We start from the raw sequence: 18,193 nt of genomic DNA on the forward strand, positions 1-18,193 counted from the left end.
CAGAACTCTTAAGCTTAATGAGAACTTAAACAACACTCGCTACACACACAGCAGGCAAAAGATTCGAACGAGCATCTCAAAAGGAAGATATATGAATGGCCAATACGCACACCAAAAAGTGTTCGACGTTATAGTCATTCGGGAAATGCAAGTTAAAAACACAAGGCGGTACCTTTATACTGCGTTCATTTAAATAAGTAAAATTTAAAAGACTGAAAAGGCAGCCCTTGCCGGCGTGGCTCCGTTGGTTGGGCGTCATCCATGCACCGAAAGGTCACAGGGTCGATTCCCCGTCAGGGCACATGCCTGGGTTGTGACCTTGATCCCCAGTAGGAGGCGTGCAGGAGGCAGCCAATGAATGTTTCACTCTCACATTGATGTTTCTCTGTCTCTCTCCCTGCCCTTTTTCTCTCTCTAAAAATCAATTTTAAAATCTTTAAAAGTAAAATAAAAGACTGACAATGCATATGTAGTAAAACTTGAATGATACAAAGATTAGCACCTCCCTTGTGCTAAAGTAGTTGTACCATTTTGAATTCCCATGAACCATGTCACATTGTCACCAACACTTGATTTTGTCAGTCTTGTAATTTACTACATATGCGTGTGTATTATATGTATATAGGATAAATGCAGATATATAATGCAACTTTAATTGAAACATATAAACATTATAAGTGAAATATATTTCACTTTAATTGAAAAACATTTACATGTAAAGAGATGTTGTGTGTTTTTTCCTGCAGAAAAAGTAGAACAGTTCATGGCAAGGGATGCATGGACGGACAACTCTAGTATTAGCAGATCAGAAAACACAAGGAGTCACTTTATTTCTGGAACTATCTAAATATGAACCAAATGATATTCAGAGTAAAGGGTAGGTAGTCAAGTACTTTTTGAAACCTTCTATCACTATTTTCTACACTTTTAAGGGTTAGGAACCAAACTCAATCCTCCCAATGTTATTTCACAATTCCTACCTCATGTAGCCCACAGTCTGGCGAGAGAGGGAGACAGGTGCTACCTGGGTGCTGCGGTAGAGACCAGGGGAGGCAGAGAAGTTGGGGTGGGCAGGGAAGGCCTCTCTGATGGTTAAGGTGCAATCTGAAGATGAGATGGAGTGCAAACATAAAGAGCAAGTGTCAGGGCGCCCCTGGGGAGAGGAGGCAGTGAGGTGAGAGACTCAGATGTCCCGAGTGCAACCAGAAGCCACTGGAGGGTTATAAGCAAAGCCGTAGCAGGACCCTCTTTTACGGAGGGGGAAACTGAGGCCCAAGGTCACATCACAGGTAAATGGTGCAGCTGGATCTCTAGCTGGTCCCACAGGCCCACACCTAGTGGACTTGCCAGCCCACCCAGCCTTTCTCCCTCACCCCCATTCCACATAGCAGGAATATGCTTCATCAGTAACACCTTGTTGCCTCCAAAACCCTCCACCTGCTCACGGGGCAATGGCGCCCGTCTCGATTTAAAACTCACACCACACCCAGGCCTCCACCATGTAAAACTGGGTGACCCGCGGACGTTTTCACGCCAATGGCTCCTGCAAACGAGCTGCTTCCCCGCCGCCTTTTCCATCCCCCACAACCACCAGAGTTCGACACCCACGCCCATGCCAATAACCGCAGGTAAACGTGTTTCTCTCCGGGACATGGAGTTAAACACACAACCACAGAGATGTGTCTTGGGCCCAGGATGTAAGCCAGGGCCAAGGTACCAGGGATGACAAATCCCCCGAGAATCCAGCTTGAAGCTCCCCTGGGAGACACCCCTCCTCAAAATAGGCAGAGAGAGTCAGGAACACCCATGCCAAACAGCTGATCCACAAACCCCCACTGTTGCCCCTGGCACTCCCCACCTTGGCCCTTTCTATTTTTATCAGGAGAGTGAGAGGGGGTTGCCAGGTGGGGCCACGCTGCTGTTTATGTCTGAAGTTTGAAAAGATGCACAGTGTACTTGGGAGAAGGCGTTTGCAGCTAAAGGAATTTCGGAGGAGAATTTCAAACCCAGCAGGGTGAATAGGTGCCTTGTGCTCTGGTTTTTGACTTTGGAAAAGCCACGTTTCCAACCAAGGCCCACAGCGAGGCCAGGGATGGGGAGAGAGTGCACGGGTGTGAGATTTGGACAGGCAGCAGGACCCAGCTCCCCTGGGCACAGGGAACAACTGATTTTCAGACTGGGGGTGCTTGGGGAGAAAGCCCTTTTGCCCTCTGCTGGCCGGAATAAAGGAGGGAGCAGAGAAGGGCCAGCTTGGGTGGGGGCGTAGGAAGCATCCACGTAAGATTCAAGATGGAGGAGAGAGAAGGTGAGCAGACTCTAGGACTGCCCGGGGAGCATCCTCCTACCCCTCCTCTTACCTAGACCTGCTTGGAAAATGTTGTAGATGGTGACGGTGATAATGATGATGGAGATGATGATGATGGTGATAATGGTGCTTCTAGTGATGCTGATGCTGGTGGTGATGCTGCTGCTGATGGTGATGCTGGTGATGGTGATGCTGCTGATGGTGATGGTGATGGTGATGCTGCTGCTGATAGTGATGCTGGTGATGGTGATGGTGATGCTGCTGATGGTGATGCTGGTGATGCTGGTGATTGTGATGGTGCTGGTATGGTGATGCTGATGATGGTGATGGTGATGCTGGTGATTGTGATGCTGCTGATGGTGATGATGGTGATGCTGCGATGCTGCTGATGCTGATGGTGATGCTGATGATGATGGTGATGCTGATGATGGTGATGCTGGTGATTCTGGTGATGGTGATGATGATGGTGATGCTAGTGATTCTGGTGATGTCACTGCTGCTGCTCATGGTGATGATGGTGATGAAATGGTGATGATGGTGGTGATTATTATGGTGATGGTGATGGTGGTGGTGATGATGATGCTGATGATATGATGGCAATTATGATGATGATGGTGATGATGATGATAATGGTGGTGTTAGTGATAATGATGATGATGATATAAATCAACCCAGTAACACCCCACTCACCATCATCCCCACTGTATTCTCTGTGACAAAAACACCAATGAGTCACAGGTAAAGTGCTCACCTTAATTTTTCCATTTATAAATGGCAGGGTTTTACTGAAAATAGAATCTGCTATGAATTCAGAGGGAAACAAATTGAACTGAATCTTTAAGAAATAAGTTTCCTGAAATGTGACCTTCTGTGTCTTAAGCAACAGAGCCCCTTCCTATTGGTGTATGTCGTCATTCCGCACAGACCTACGAGAATTGTAAGTGTTTCATTAACTTATCCCATGTTCTTTATTATTAGAACATTTCCCTCTGAGTTTGTCACTTGCACGGTGTTGAGCTAATAAAACTAAACTTTTCAAATGTTCCACTAGCGCTCAGAAGACTCCACTCCCCGGCCCAGTTTTGCAATAAGAAGGCTTTTCTTTATTATGTTTCTATGGCCCTTTGCTTCCAGAAAGGCCCACAATGTTCTTTATACACATTACATATAGTAGTTATCATTGCCACACTCATCGAAGGTGAGTATTTTTAGCTTTTACAAACACAAAAAGCAGCACACAGAAGAAAATGTACTACCTGGGAGACAACAAACGGCAGTGGAAGGGGGAAGGGAAGGAAATGAATCATCTCGAGCCAGATAGCTTGCTAGGTGCTGACATCCCATCTCTCATTCTGACTCTCACAACAATTCCATAGGTGGCTCCATTTTACAGGTGAGAAAACCAAGACCCAGACACATTAAGACACTGGTGCAAGGTCCCCGTGCCAGAACTGGGGTTCACATCTCTCGCTATTGAACAAGAGAACATCCTCCTGCTCAACTCTGTTTCGTTGCTTGAGATGGACAAGAAGTCCTTTTGTGGAGGCCAGCATGAAAACAGCCTGATGGCTTTAATTGCCCACAAGTTTCTATATCAACCAAAAGCCTGACATAGCTCTGAAACTCAACGATCTTTGGCTGCACCGGTAGGGATAAAATGGAGAGAGGGAAGAGCTGAAGGGTCTGCAGGCATTCCCCTGTGAGAAGAGACACACAGAAGGGTGACATGAAAACATTCTTAGGCTACATAAATGTTGCCCTGTAGAAACTGGGACAGAAGTGTTATCCCAGTGAGCAGGCTGGACTTCTTGCTTGTACAGGGGTGTTGGATGGGTGCTTCAGAGGAATTCTGCATACACCTTCTAATGGGACTTAGCAAGCTGTCCCACATAAGAGACAGAAATAAGCACTCTGTGGTGACACAATTAGATGGACTAGGAGACTGGCCATCCTGTAAGAGTCAGTTTAGTGCCGTGCGGAAGTCAGCCTCCAAGATGTTCCCCGGCGATCACCATCCCTTGGTGGTCACACCCCTGTTATATTGCCTCCTGCACTAATTCGGGGCTGGCCCTGTACAGTGACTAACAGAATATGGCAAAGGTGACAGTGTGTGACTTCCAACGCTAGGATGTAAAAGCACTACAGCTTCCCCTTGGCCTCCTGTACCACTCACTGTGACTGAAGCGAGCCACCATGCCCTGAGGCAGCTCCATGGGCAGGCCCGTGTGGAAGACTGAGGCCACTGGGCAACAGCCAACTGCAACCTTGCCAACCATGTGAGTGAGCTGCCTCAGACCTGGATCCTCAAGCCTTCAGCTGACTGCAGCTGTAGCTGACATCTGATTGCAACCCCATGAGCCAACCCAAGCTAGAACTGGCTGACTGAGCTTCACTAAGTTTTGGAGTGATGTGTTACCCGGGCATAATGACTGGACTATGGAGCTATGGCATCCTAGGAAGGCTGTCTCTAGTACCCTGCTCTTGCCCAGGATAGCAAATCGAGTCAGGCAGCCTGGAAAAGGCATTAGGCAACTGTAAAATCTTTGAGCAGGGGAAGGATGACCAGCATCACAAATACCACATAAAAAACAGGACTCCTACATTGAAAAGGGGAGCGTCCATGTGCCACCCAAGGGCTCTGAATCTCTGAACTAGCTCTTTCAAGTGTCCAAACAGCCTGGCTGGTGTCGCCCAGTGGTTGAGCATCGACCCATGAACCAAGAGGTCATGGGTTCGATGCCCAGTCAGGGCACATGCCTGGGTTGTGGACTTAATCCCCAGTAGGGGGCGTGCAGGAGGCAGCCGATTGATGATGTTTCTCTCTCTCTCCCCCTCTCCCTTCCTCTCTCTAAAAAAATCAATAAAAATGTATTTAAAATAATAATAAAGTGTCCAAACACTTTCCTATCATCTTGGGTTTTCTGCAGCCTGTAAGGGCAGGCAGGCAGGCGGTGTGGAGTCGGGCCAACCTGCACTCATGCACTACCTGGGAGGCCTCCCAGTCTCGGTTTCTCAGGGTATGCAATGAGAATAAAATCCACTGGCAAGGCCACTGCATCAAGCAGTGTCTGGCACAGAATACAGGTGCCCGCTGTATATTTCTTAGCCTTGTTGCAAAACTAGATGGATGACAATGAACATCCATTCCCTTCGTTACAAAGATTAATTACCTAATACTTGTCCTTGAATGAAACGACCTTCACTAATCCCACATGTCCTACGATATAGGTCAGGTATGATTCCATTTTACAGATAGCATGGTGTGTTCTCATCTAAGGAAAATATACTAGCATGAGAAGCCATGACCCCTCCTGCTGGAATTTTAAGGATTTTCTTTTTTTCTAGAACGGTCATTTCCCCCTGAGCCAGGCATTGGGGGTCAGTAACTGCTAAGATTTCATCCCATTTCTTTGAGAGGAAAGACTGTTTCCCCGCTAAGGGGCTCTAGTCACGGTGGAGTCAGCACTGTCCAAGGTGCTCTTTAAGTTGGAGACCTGACCAGGAGAAACAAAAAGCTCCAGTAGAAAAGGGGTGAGGCCAAGAACCGCCACCCCATGGAACACCCTAGGCCCAGCTCCCCCACCGGCCAGCGGGTGGAGTGGGCACCATGCCCTCCCCAGGCTCCACTGCGCCCTGTGCCGGGAAGGGGTGGGGAGGCCCCAGTCATGCCCCCTAGCAGAAATGGCTGGTAAAATACCCACACAATTCCAGAGTAGTCACCATGGGGAAACTGAGTCCCTTCGTTTCCTCTTAATCAATGAAAAAAATCTTGACCTATTATTATCTCTGTAATGCACCTCACCTGAGGAGGGGGCCCAGCAGTTTCCACCGGGCCAACCTGGAGGCCCCTAAATCTCCGCGCCAGGCACCACCAGCTTCCTCCCTTAAGGACCCTGAAGTCCACTAGGCAGCCTGGGTCCCCCAAAAGTGCTGTGGGGCTGAGCCAGGCCCCAGTCCTGCCCCCTAGCAGAGATGGCTGGTAAAATACCCACACAATTCCAGAGTAGTCACCATGGGGAAACTGAGGCCCTTCGTTTCCTCTTAATCAATGAAAAAAATCTTGACCTATTATTATCTCTGTAATGCACCTCACCTGAGGAGGGGGCCCAGCAGTTTCCACCACACCGACCTGGAGGCCCCTAAATCTCGGCGCCAGGCACCACCAGCCTCCTCCCTTAAGGACCCTGGAGTCCACCAGGCAGCCTGGGTCCCCCAAAAGTGCTGCGGGGCTGAGCCAGCCGCCTGCCCGGCAACACAAACCATGACCTTGGGCTTCGATTCCGAGCCCACCTTGACTGAGCAGGAAACTCCATTGCGCTCTGAGCCTGATTCCACACCTTTTGGGGGGGGGGGGGGCGGGGAAGGGAGAGGTATAATCATTATAATATCTACCGCATTGGGCGCTTTGGGGGAAAATTAAGTGAGATATTCGTGCCTGGGAAGCGCCCAGCTCCCAGGAGGTGCTGGAGAGCTGTTCTTTCTCTCGTTATTCTGCCCGGAGACAACATTCGGAGGGTGGGGGTCCGCGGAGCCCCCGTCGCCCTGGGGACGCCCCGCTGCCCCGGCGCTGTCCTTGGGCTCTCGTGGCGGGTCCCAGCCGGGAGACACCTCCCGCTGCCGCCTGACCTCCCCCGTCTCCCCGCCCTGCCCTGCCCTGCTCTGCCAGGCGGCGCACCCCGTCTCCAAAACTTTCCACCATCTCTTAGGGGACTGGAGGATAGGGGGGGAAATCCCTGCAACCCCGGGCCTCCGCGCCCCGGGCGCGCGGGACACCCCGAGAGCCCCGGGCAGCGGCGGTGCGGGCGCAGCCCTCGCGGGGCCCGTGACCGACCGCATTGCAGACACCGGCCCGCGGCCCTCTCCTGCCGCCTGCGGGCCGGCGGCGCGGCGGGAGCGCTCCTCCCGCTGCCCGGGCAGCCGCGCGCCCGCCCGCCCTCCAGCCCGGCGGCCGGCGGGGAGCCGGGGTCCCGCGCGCGCCAGGCGCCGCCGCGCGCCCCGCCCCCGCCCCGCCCGCGCGGGCCCCCGGGGGTGGGGTTTCCCCGGCGCGCGCCCCCTCCCCGCGTATATGTGTCGCCGCGCGCCCGGCCGGCCCGCCCGCCCACCTACCTACCTACCTCCCGCCGGCGCCGGGCTGGCAGAGCTGAGGGCGCGCGCGCTGCTCAAGGTCTCGTCTCCCTCCGTCTCCGTCGCTCCGTCTCTTCCCCGCGCCTCGCCGGCCGGCTCCTGACGCGGGGCCACGGGACTCCGGGCGCCTTTCACGCTCCCTCCTTCCCTCGGCCCGCCGTGGACGGGGGGACGACCCCGCACGCCAGCCGGCACCCGAGGCGCCCCGCGGGCAGGACGCGGGCAGCGGCCCCGCGCGCAGCGTCTCCCCCGCGGCGCCGGGACACCGGGCCTGGAGGGGCCCCGGCAGCGGCCGCCGCGTCGCCAGGGCTGCGGGACCCCAAGTTCGTTCTCGGCGGTGGGCATCGCACACTCTTCCAGGTAACGGGTCTCTTTCCGTCCGTCGGCGCGAGGCTGACCCCCGGGGGCGCGGGGGGCGCCGCCCAAAACGGGGGCTCGCGGCCGCGTTACCTCAGTTTCCCCTCAGGGGCGGCCGTGGAAGGGGCCGGCGGCGGAGTCCAGCAAAACTTTCCGGCTGCGGCGGACTCGGAGCGAATGGGGCGCAGGGAGGAGCGAGGAAAGCGGGGGGGCACCCCCGGACACCCCGGCGTGGGGAGCGGGGGAGCCGCGGTGAGGGAGCCCCCGGGGGTCTGAGAGGAGCCCTCGCGCGCCCGGCGGCGGCCGCCGAGTGTGGGAAGCGCGGGGTCAAGTCTCGCGGTGTTACCTGTGCGTGGTTTCGCCGCCCGCCCCCTGCGCGCGGTCCCTGGGGAGGGGGCGCGCCGCCTGCGCGCGCAGGGGCCGCGGCAGGTGCCCGGGGTCGCCGCGAGGACCCGCGGGTCCCCTGGCCCGGGCCACCTGGGCCACACACGGGGCACCTGAAAAGCCAGCCGGGGAGGAGTTGGCCAGGGGGACACTGCCCCTGCCCCCAGGAAGGCGCATGTCGCAGGTCAGGGGATGGGAGGGCAGGGCAGGACCCAGGACCCGCGGGTCCCCTGTCCCCGGCCACCTGGGCCACACACGGGGCACCTGAAAAGCCAGCCGGGGAGGAGTTGGCCAGGGGGACACTGCCCCTGCCCCCAGGAAGGCGCATGTCGCAGGTCAGGGGATGGGAGGGCAGGGCAGGACCCAGGACCCGCGGGTCCCCTTGGCCTGGGCCACCTGGGCCACACACGGGGCACCTGAAAAGCCAGCCGGGAAGGAGTTGGCCAGGGGGACACTGCCCCTGCCCCCAGGAAGGCGCATGTCGCAGGGCAGGGGACAGGAGGGCTGGGCAGGACCCCAGGACCCCAGGGTGATGTTCCCATCTCCAGCGTCCTCCGTGGACAAAGCCAGGGATGGGCCAGCAGGAGCCCTTGCTGCCCCTGGCTCCGGGAGGGTGTGGGTGACTGTCCATAGGTCAGCGCACCCCCATTCTAGGCCGGAGCAAACTGGGGCCGTGGGGTTGTGTCCAGTTCGGAGACAGGATCCCACCCAAACTTTTCCGTCATTCTGTCCCTTTGCAGTCCGTGAGCAGGATTCTGGTCGGATCCCTCCAGCGTTTCACCCTTTAGGAGCCCAGGGCCGTCCGTTTCCCCCACCCCACACCCCCAAACTCCCCATTTTGGTGGATGCCTAAATTGCAGTTCTATAGGGGTGGCTGGCAGGAGGAAAAAAAGAGGGAGGTGCAAAGCTGAATTGGTTTAGTGTCGGGGTTTTCTGGGCCTGGATGATGCAACGGGGTGGGTGTCCGGCCGTGTGAGGGACCCTGGGCCTGGGAAACCCACCCGTGTCTTCTCATGATGATGGAAAGTGAACCCAGGGACGTGCCTTGATTTTCCAATAGTCGCCCTGTGATTTAGGGGCAGTTGCAGAAACCTGGGCTCAGCCCTGTGACTCAGCGGCAGCCCTGATTTAAGAGTGCAGAAACCTGGGCTTGAATCCTCGGGTAGCCAAGGAGAAGCAGCAGTCAGGTAGCCTGCGCCCCTGGGCGAGGGGTTTTAGGAGGCGGGGAGACCATCCTATCCACGTAGGAGTGTTGGCCTGTGAGCGGGCCGAGCTGGGAAGACACTGCCCAGGGATGGAAGGGCAACCGGGGAGGAAACACAAAAGGCTTGTTGGGGAGGGAGTTGGTGGGGTGAAATGGGGGAGAATGTTCCTAACCAGAAAGGAAAAACTACGGATCAAAAGATCTCTCAAGTTTAAAACGTTTGGGGTGAAGGAATTATCGGAAGGAAAAAGAAAATCTCTCCGGGAAATGTTGGGATTCCTCCCGTTACACGGAGCTGTGTTTAAATTAGGTGCATTTATGTGCAGTCTCTGGAGGGACACTGATAGCTTCATTCATTCTGGTGAGCGCCACCTAGGTGCCCGGCTCTGCTCGGTGCTGTCCCATAGCACGTCCTCAGTAAACAGTAGCTGTGACATGGCCCAGGTAGTACCTGCCACTGGGCAAGAACTCAATAATTGCTTAATATTATTATTATTAAGTAGGAGATTTACTTACCTAGAATTTTCCATGAAAATTGTACTTAAACAGGGATTCTTTATTATTTGAAAGCCCTCTGGCCAATACACAATCAAGGCAGGGGGTGGGAATGATGGAAATATTATTACTTATTTGGCAGCGGTCTCTGTGTGCTCGAGTGGTGACATCCTGCGCTGTCTGGCGTGAGCCACCCCTGAGCCCATACTTTGCCCCTGCTCACTGTCTCTCACACACGCACCCCATCCCAGGCAGCCCACACCCCAGTCGGAGAGGGAGCTCACCTCCCCAGATGGTGGGCGAGAGCCCCAAGAATGAGCAGCCTGCCGGGCAAGTCAGATGTCGGTTAGAATCCCAGCTGGGCCGCTTCCCTGCTACATGACTTTGGTGATGTTACTTGGCCACCCTGTGACTCCGTTTCCTCTTCTCCAAAAAGGGGAGGAAAACCGAGGATTAAAAGACATAATGCGGGTGCCTTGTCCAGCACTCAGCAGGAATCACAAACCTTAATTCCTCTCGTCCAACCGTTCCTAGGCCCCTTGGGGTCACCATTCGTAAATTCAGGATAGTACCCATTTTGAATATCCTGTTCGTAAAAGACTGTGTGTCCCAACTTTTGGTGTGGATTTTTTTTTAACGATGCCTGCTAGAACCTGGTCCCTTCCGAGGCCCTTCTTGTTGGGCACTAGGAAGATCTCAGCTGAGCCAGGGGAAGCCGGCAGGTCCCTGCTCGGAGTGTCTCTTTTAGTCCATCTCTGCTCCTGCAGGAACTTCTAACACCGGATTTGTCCCATTGCGGGTGGTGAAGACAATTTAGTGGGGTTTTATGACACAGGCAAGTACAATCATCTCCTACTACCACCCAGGATAAATATTGTTTCTGGAAACTCGTTTCTGTTATATATTTTGCAGTCTTATGTGGATGTATGTGTGTTTATAATATATATGTATATGCACAAATACATACAAATTTGATAATTGTATAATGTATTTGTTACTGCGGGTCGTGGTCGAAGAAGTTTAAAAGACGTTGATCCCTCCCTGGCCAGTTTGGCTCAGTGGTTAGAGCAACAGACCCTTGGACTGAAGGGTCCCGGGTTTGATTCCTGCCAAGGGCGTGTACCTCGGTTGCATCGGGGAGCATGAGGGAGGCAACCAGTCGATGTGTCTCTCTCACATCGATGTTTCTCTCTCTCTCTCCCTTCCACTGTCTCTGAAAAGCAATGGAAAAAATATCCTCAGGGAAAGCTAAAAAGAAAAGAAGACATTGATCCCGGTGAAGTTTCTGTCTCAGAAATTCCTGCCTCATGGCTCCAGGTGGCCAGGCACCGTACTAACACCTGGGCTGGGCCCTTCCCTGTGCTGGGAGCGAAGGCTGCAGGTGGGGGTGAAAGGGGAGTTGGAGGGAGAGGACCCAGAAATCAGGGAAGAGGGAAGATGTGGAGGGCAGGCCTGCTTTCGAGTGGAGCAGGGGAGGGGACAGGGTTCACCGGCTGCCCTGGGAAAGGGGGGTGGGGGTGGAACCCATCTTGAAAAAAGGAGTGTCACAGGCTATCCCTGGCCATGCCCTGGGCCCTGATGGACGTTTCACTGCCATCCCCCTTCCTGAAGGAAGCCTGGTTTGATAGGGCGAGACAGTGCTGTTTCTGTGACATCTCCCCCCCGGGGGGTGGCTGCTCTTTGTCCCCCAAGACCCGGCAGGGGGCCTGGGCCCCTGGGTGTGGTTGAAGATGAGTTGAGATTGCAGAGGAGGGGCTGTTGGAGGGGCAGAGCATGGGGGGAGACCGGAAAGAAGGAGGAATGGTGTAGAGGACCGTAAAAAAAACACGCTTCCTTTCTTTAAAAGTTGAATCCAGGGCAAGAACGGAAACGCTGGAGTTTACTTTTAAAAACTCAGAGCCTCCTTATAAGCAGCTGAGAGTCCGTGTGTGTGTGTGTGTGTGTGTGTGTGTGTGTGTGTGTGTGTTGGGAGGGCGGGCCCTGTGGGCTAGCCTGGGCCTGTGAGAGGTGACTTTTCTCCCTCTCAATGGCCTTACAGTGTATCCTAAAGGGGCTTTTTGTTAAGCTCATGAATAGGTGAATTTGGGGTGTGCGATGCTGGGCATCGCGATTTGGATATTTGGTTACCTTTGAGGTTACATGTTTTTCCTTTTAAGACACACACCCAAAAAAGAAGCCACCTCTCCTGCATAGGGTTGCTTTTTGGGGGAGTTGGGGGGGGCGGCCTTTGCCTGTCTCTCAGTAATTGACTTGCCTTGATGGGCGAGAGCAAGGAGAGAAACTCAGAACCGGGCAGGTCTGCAGTGCCTGGCCTGGGAGGCAGCCCCTTCTCAGACCCTGGACTCTGGGCCTGTGAAGTGCAACGTGGCCATTCCCAGACCCTAGATATCCAGGGCCTTCAGGGCCTGTGATGACCCTCATTTATAAGAGAGCACAAAGGGAACCGAGGCCTAGAGGGGAGAAGGTGCATGACTCAGGGCAGCCCAGAGCAGGTTGGCGAGGATCTGAGGACTTCGGGCCCTCGTCCTGAAACATACCATGTCCACCAAAACCATTCATTCATTCATTCATTCATTCATTCATTCATCCACCTTTCAGGAGCACTTGCTACATGCCAGGTGCTGTACTAGGTACAGGTCACACAGCAACGAATGGAACACTTCGCTTTTTCTGCCCCCCAGCTGCTCACAGTCTCATGGGGAAGACGGTCTGTAATCGACTTGACCCTGACCCCTCATTTCTATAAAGCAGTGATTCTCAACCAGGGAGCTATTTTGGGACACCCACCCGCCCCGTCCTGCCAGGGGACATTCAGCCATGTGTAGAGATACTTTTCTCTTGTCACCGTGGGAGAGGGGTAATGCTACTGGCATCTAGTGGGTAGATACCAGGGATGCTGCTAAATATTTATAACGCACAGGACAGCACCTTCCCCTCAACACTAGAGAATTATTTGGCCCAAGATGTCAATAGTGCCCATTGAGAAACCCTGCTGCAGACCTTCATTTAGGCATCGGGCCAGGCCACGCAGTGAGGACGGGACCACACAAAAAGAAAGGAAAAAGCTAAGACGACAGTGGTAAAAGTAGAAAGAACTTGGACTTTGGCAGCTCAGATCTAGGTTGAAATCCCAGCTGTGAGCTCTCAGGCAAGTCACTTATCCTCCCTGAACCTCAGTTTCTGCACCTGTGAAATGGGGCTCGTGGGGTGATTGACAGGGTTCAAGATAAAGCAGATAAAGGGCCTAGCACAATGTAGGCCTACGATAAAAGAACAGCTGTTATTATTATTTTGGGGGCTTTTAAAGGTCCTGAGATGGAAAAGTACAGCATCAGCAGGTGTAGACATGTGATCGCGAGGCCAAAGAAGGTTGCTGTTTGGGACACGGTTGCCATAGTAATACCATCTGTTTGGGTGGGGGTGGGGATGCAGGTCAGCACCTCCCCACACACAGTTCCCAGCAAGGGGTGGGGAGGGGGAAGGGTTTGCTCAATGGAAGGAGCACTGGACGTGGAGCTGAATGAACTGGGCACTGACCGCTGTGCGACATGGGGAAATTGCTTCACCTCTCTAAGCCTTGGGCTCCGTATCTGTAAGGTAGAGATGCTAAGGTCTGTCCTCACAGGTCAAGATCCAGTAGTAAATTACTGTCCGGGGAGGTGCCTTATTAGGGTGCTTGTGAAACCCTAAGCGGGAACCTTTTGTATCTAGTGTGCACTGGACCTAATCCAGGAGGTGATACGCACACTGATGAATGAATGAATGAATGAATGAATGAATGAATGGACCATCACACTATAAATTCCTTTCGATTCTTGACAAGGAGAGTACCAACGATACCCAGATGGGCAGTTCTCCACTTTGCAAACCCTCCATGGCAAGCCTTCCACAAGCAGCCAGGACCTCTGGTTCCCAGTGTGTGCCCAGGCCAGGTTACAGCACCAGGCAACAGCGCCCTCTAGAGGCCCCTGCAGTTACAGCAATTAAATTGTGTCAGTCCCAAGGTGGGATACCATGGGGGGAGGGGTAAGAGGTACAGGTAAGACATAAGAACCAAGGAAGACCAAGCTGCTGAAAACAGAACCAAATCGGGATCAGAAACCCAGAGACTTATCTCAATGGAGGCACATCATCAAATACCTCCATTTTCCTATCTGTAAAATGGGCCCATTGCTCCACCCTATGGAGTTGAAGTCACAATAAATTAAGGCCACTAGCCGAAGGGGTGGATTTGGGAAATTGCGAAGGTTCCCTGAGCCTCCTTAGAATCATGAAGCATTAGAGCAGAAAGGGTCCTAGGGGCATTAAAATCACCCACCTCCTTCATTATGCAGATGAGAAGACAGCCTCAGAGAAGGGTGGGCTCTTGGACTGGGGTGCACAAGGCTTCAATTGGGGCTGCTGAGGCTCCTCCTCCCTGCACACCACATGTCCCATTCAGACCAGCAACAAAAGGACACACCAGCTCACAGACACACTGTGCTATCCCATCAGAACCCAACTGCGGACAGATTTTTCCTGGGGCCATCCATTGTCCACTCACCGGCCACCTTCTGGCTCTGTCTGTCCCTCTAGGGCCCTTGCTGGTTTCAGGGCTGCTTTGGAGAGAAAGCCCTTTCTTTATAAGAGAAATGTCCAAGGCAAGGGGGAGGCCAACGTCCCATCTCCCTCAGAAAACCAGGCATCCTGGCCCCAGCTCCCACCCTGAGCGGAGCATATGTCGGGGCAAGTTCACCAGCAAATCCTGGACCTTGGCCTGACCTTCCCCCAACCAGGTGCTCGCTCCCTGCACCACCCGATTCAGTCACTCTGACCTCATATCCAATGGCTCGGGGGTGGGGCGGAGGGGGACACCTGGATTTTAGGATGACGCAGGGAAATAGTGGGTGTTCAGCTTTTCAAGACTGAAGAAGGGGGCCTGGAGGCCATCATCACAGGTAGCCAGACGGAGATGCCTGAGCCCAGGCCGCTTGATCGGGAGCAGGGTTAGGAATCTACCCCCAATCAGTTCCGTTTCTGAACCCCGAATTTAAAGCCCAAAACTATTCCTCTGCATGCAATTGTTCCTAAGCCCCTCCCTTTAGCCCTGCCTCTAGGGGGTTAGTTGCGGGATTTTCTCAGCAGGCAGGACTCTAGCCACTAATTTGTCCTTTCAGGGAATGAGAAGGTCATGGCCTGCTTCCCTGTCTCCTCTCTCCTGCTTCCTTAATATCATTGTCTTTGACCCTGGATTAAAGTATAGTTGTCCCAAGAGGCAGATGAAGGCAGGCCAGGGTTCCCCGAAGTGGGTGTCACAGCATGTGCCTCACAGAGACTGTCCATAGGCTTCTTTGCATGTCAAAGGGGCCTCACCCCCTTTCCTGTGGGACGTCTCAGTGTGCTGACGGGTGTTTGACTCTCCCATCAGGCTGCTTACATGGAACCTGACCAGGGAACTCTCCTTTCCTGGAGCAGATTGAGGGACTCCCCGAGTGTACAGAGATGCTGAGCTAGGCAATCGGCCAGGTCTGATCCTGCGGCAGGAATGAGGATCTGCACCGGGGCCCACGAGCAGTTCAGAGACAGGGAGACCCCCATTGGCTCTCAAAGAGAAGCATCACCCCAAAGGAGCTGAGTGGATGTTCTCTCTGACATCATCCCCAGGCCTGGGGTCAGGGCACGCAAACTAGGGTTAAAAGTATGAGGTTTGACTCCAAATCACCCATTCTCTTTCTTACTTTTGATGGGCCCTGGACTAAACTGCAATAACCTGACCATCTGCCCCAAAGATTAAGGGACTGGGCCAGTCGCCTCTGTTTCCTCTCAGTTATATCCCAGGCACCCATCCCTCCCCTTTGCCCAGGAATTTGGCTGTGACCCTGAGCTTCCGATGGCCCTTTCTGACAAGCACTGGTTTCCACCAGGATCCTGAACTCCCAGAAACCTTTGCCAAATATCACGTTTAAAACCTGAACTCACTTCCCACCCAGGGAGGCCACCGAGGAGTCCTGCTAGGTCCCCAGCCCCTTCCCACGTTCCTGCAGGAAGGAGCTCTCTGCCTGGCCAGGTGGGCGGTCAGCGCCAAATAGAAGGAACTCGGCTCTTGGCCGGAGATCCCTGCCCCAGGAAAGGTGCTTGCGCCTGATGGAAAATTTGGGCTGCAAGACGCTCATTTCCAAAATCCCAGGTCCGATATTTACACAGCGTCTGAAATTAATTCGAGAAAATCTCCAAGTGCCCGGGCTGGAACGGAAGGCTGAGAACAGGAAGGGGCAGGTCCCAAGTACCAGGGGTTTTTTCCGCAAAGAGAACAGGGCAAAGCTAATGTCCCTGGTAAATGACTCAGGCACCATTCACCATGCCACGTACCTCAACACTTTAGACTGGTTTTACTGGCAATCTGCCATGGAGAGTAGGGAGAGGTGGGATTCGTGGAGAAAGACTGGTGGAGTTGGGCTAAATTTTCCCCTCAAGTGCCCACCCTTGTCCAGGCATATGCTTCGGGGCCAGGGATGGCTGCACCCACTCCACCCTTAGGAAGCACCACCCATGGGCAGCCTTCCTTCCCAGCTCCTGGGCTCAGCCTCGCTCCCAGCCCCTTGGAAATGCAGCCTTCCTCAGGTGCCAGCGTGGCTCTTGAGTCCTGCTTTGTCCCTGGATGCCGTCTCTGGAGTCACCCATCTCTCCCTGCTTTGCCCATCCTGCCCACTCCTGGTCCATGAAGCCACTGTATACGTTTATTCTGCCTATAAGATGCTCATTGTTGCCCCGCCGGGGTGGCTCAGTGGTTGAGCACCAACCCATGAACCAAGAGGTCACCAGTTTGATTCCCGGGTTTCGGCCTCGCTCCCCAGTAGCGGACGTGCAGGAGGCAGGCAATCCATGTTTCTCTCTCATTGAGCATCCCTGTGGGTTAGGGCAGAGATACGATTGGAGTCAGTTTCCCGGCTCCCCCCTTCCCACACCCTCCCACCATGTCTGCTGAGAATACGTGGAAAATGGTATTCTCAGGTGCGGTTGGGGTAGCTTTAGCCAGCTGTGTCCTTGGTGTGGCATCCCTGCGCCTTTCCCTGTGCTGGACCTAAAATCCTATCTCAGGCGCACAGGCCGCCGCTTTCATGCACAGGTGTAGGATGGGTCTTATCCACGAGGGACAAGAGGGGGAATGGGTGACCTTGGTCCTTTCCAATCCCTCCCCTAAGACTGAAGTCATGGACGCAGAGCCACTTGGTTTCTGGCCAATCTTACTGGTCAACCAAATTCTGAGGTCCACCCATTCATCCAATGTATAGATGTCAAATTCCATTTTTTGTTGTTCCTGGCACTGTGTGAGTTAATATGAAAGGTGTTTGTTTGTTTGTTTGTTTAATATATCTTTATTGATTTCAGAGAGAGGAAGGGAGAGAGAGAGAAAAACATCGACGACAGAGTCATTGATCGGCTGCCTCTTGCACGCCCCCCACTGGGAATTGAGCCCGCAACCTGGGCATGTGCCCTGACCAGGAATCCAACCGTGATCTCCTGGATCATAGGTTGAACCTCAACCACTGAGCCACATCGGCCAGGCAAGGCTTGACTTTTAGCCCTAAGGAGGTCACTGTCTGTTAAACAATAGGCCGGAGAGGCAGTCACAGCCGGAGTGTAGAACCAAGGGGTAGGGCCTGCTGAGGACACAGTAGCCCAGCAGGGTCAGGGATGGGGGAGCACTTACGTTCACTTATCCAGCAAATGCTGGTCACAGCTGCACTGATGAGGCAGGATCAGGATGGGCCTCAGAGCATGACATGGAGACGAGCATGGCCCTGCCCTGCCTGGCTCTAAGTCTAGCAAACCGACCTTGGTTTTAGGGTCAGCTTCAACAACCCCTGGGACTCTTACAGCACAGTCACTGGAAAGTGGGGCCTCATGAGACAGAAAAGGAGAGGTACCTGGCCCAGCCATCATGGCTCAGCGGTTGAGCATCGACCTATGATCTAGGAGATTGTGGTTCGATTCCCGGCCAGGGCGCGTGCCCGGGTTGCAGGCTTGATCCCAAGCAGGGGGCGATCATGCAGGAGGCAGCCGATCAATGATTCTCATCATTGATGCTTCTATCTCTCTCCCTCTCCCTTCTTCTCTCTGAAATCAATTAAAAGGAGAGGGAGAGGTATCCATGACCCTTCCCCCAGGCTTTTTCTTTATTTAGTATTAGTCCCTTCCAGTAGTGTGCTGGTAAGCCCACTCTCAAAAAGGGAGGGAAAGAAAATGCCTTCATTTTCAGTGTTAGCTGATTTGATGGTATAAATGCTCCCATCGATTTCGAGCTACCCGCACAGCATCACTGACCATGCCATTGGGAGGAGATG

General features: G+C 53.8%; 1 protein-coding gene across 2 annotated transcripts in view; it reads left to right on the forward strand.

The window, feature by feature from the left end:
* Positions 1 to 7,411: 7,411 nt before the first annotated feature.
* Positions 7,412 to 18,193, forward strand: part of ACAN (aggrecan) — a 39,463-nt gene continuing 28,681 nt past the window's right edge. For both annotated transcript variants that reach the window (XM_081124622.1, XM_081124623.1), the window contains exon 1: positions 7,412 to 7,789. The gene's annotated coding sequence lies outside the window, so the exon portion shown is untranslated. The remainder of the gene's footprint in view (positions 7,790 to 18,193) is intronic.

The sequence above is a fragment of the Miniopterus schreibersii genome (genome assembly GCF_964146895.1).
Source record: "Miniopterus schreibersii genome assembly, chromosome: 22".
Classification (NCBI taxonomy): domain Eukaryota; kingdom Metazoa; phylum Chordata; class Mammalia; order Chiroptera; family Miniopteridae; genus Miniopterus; species Miniopterus schreibersii.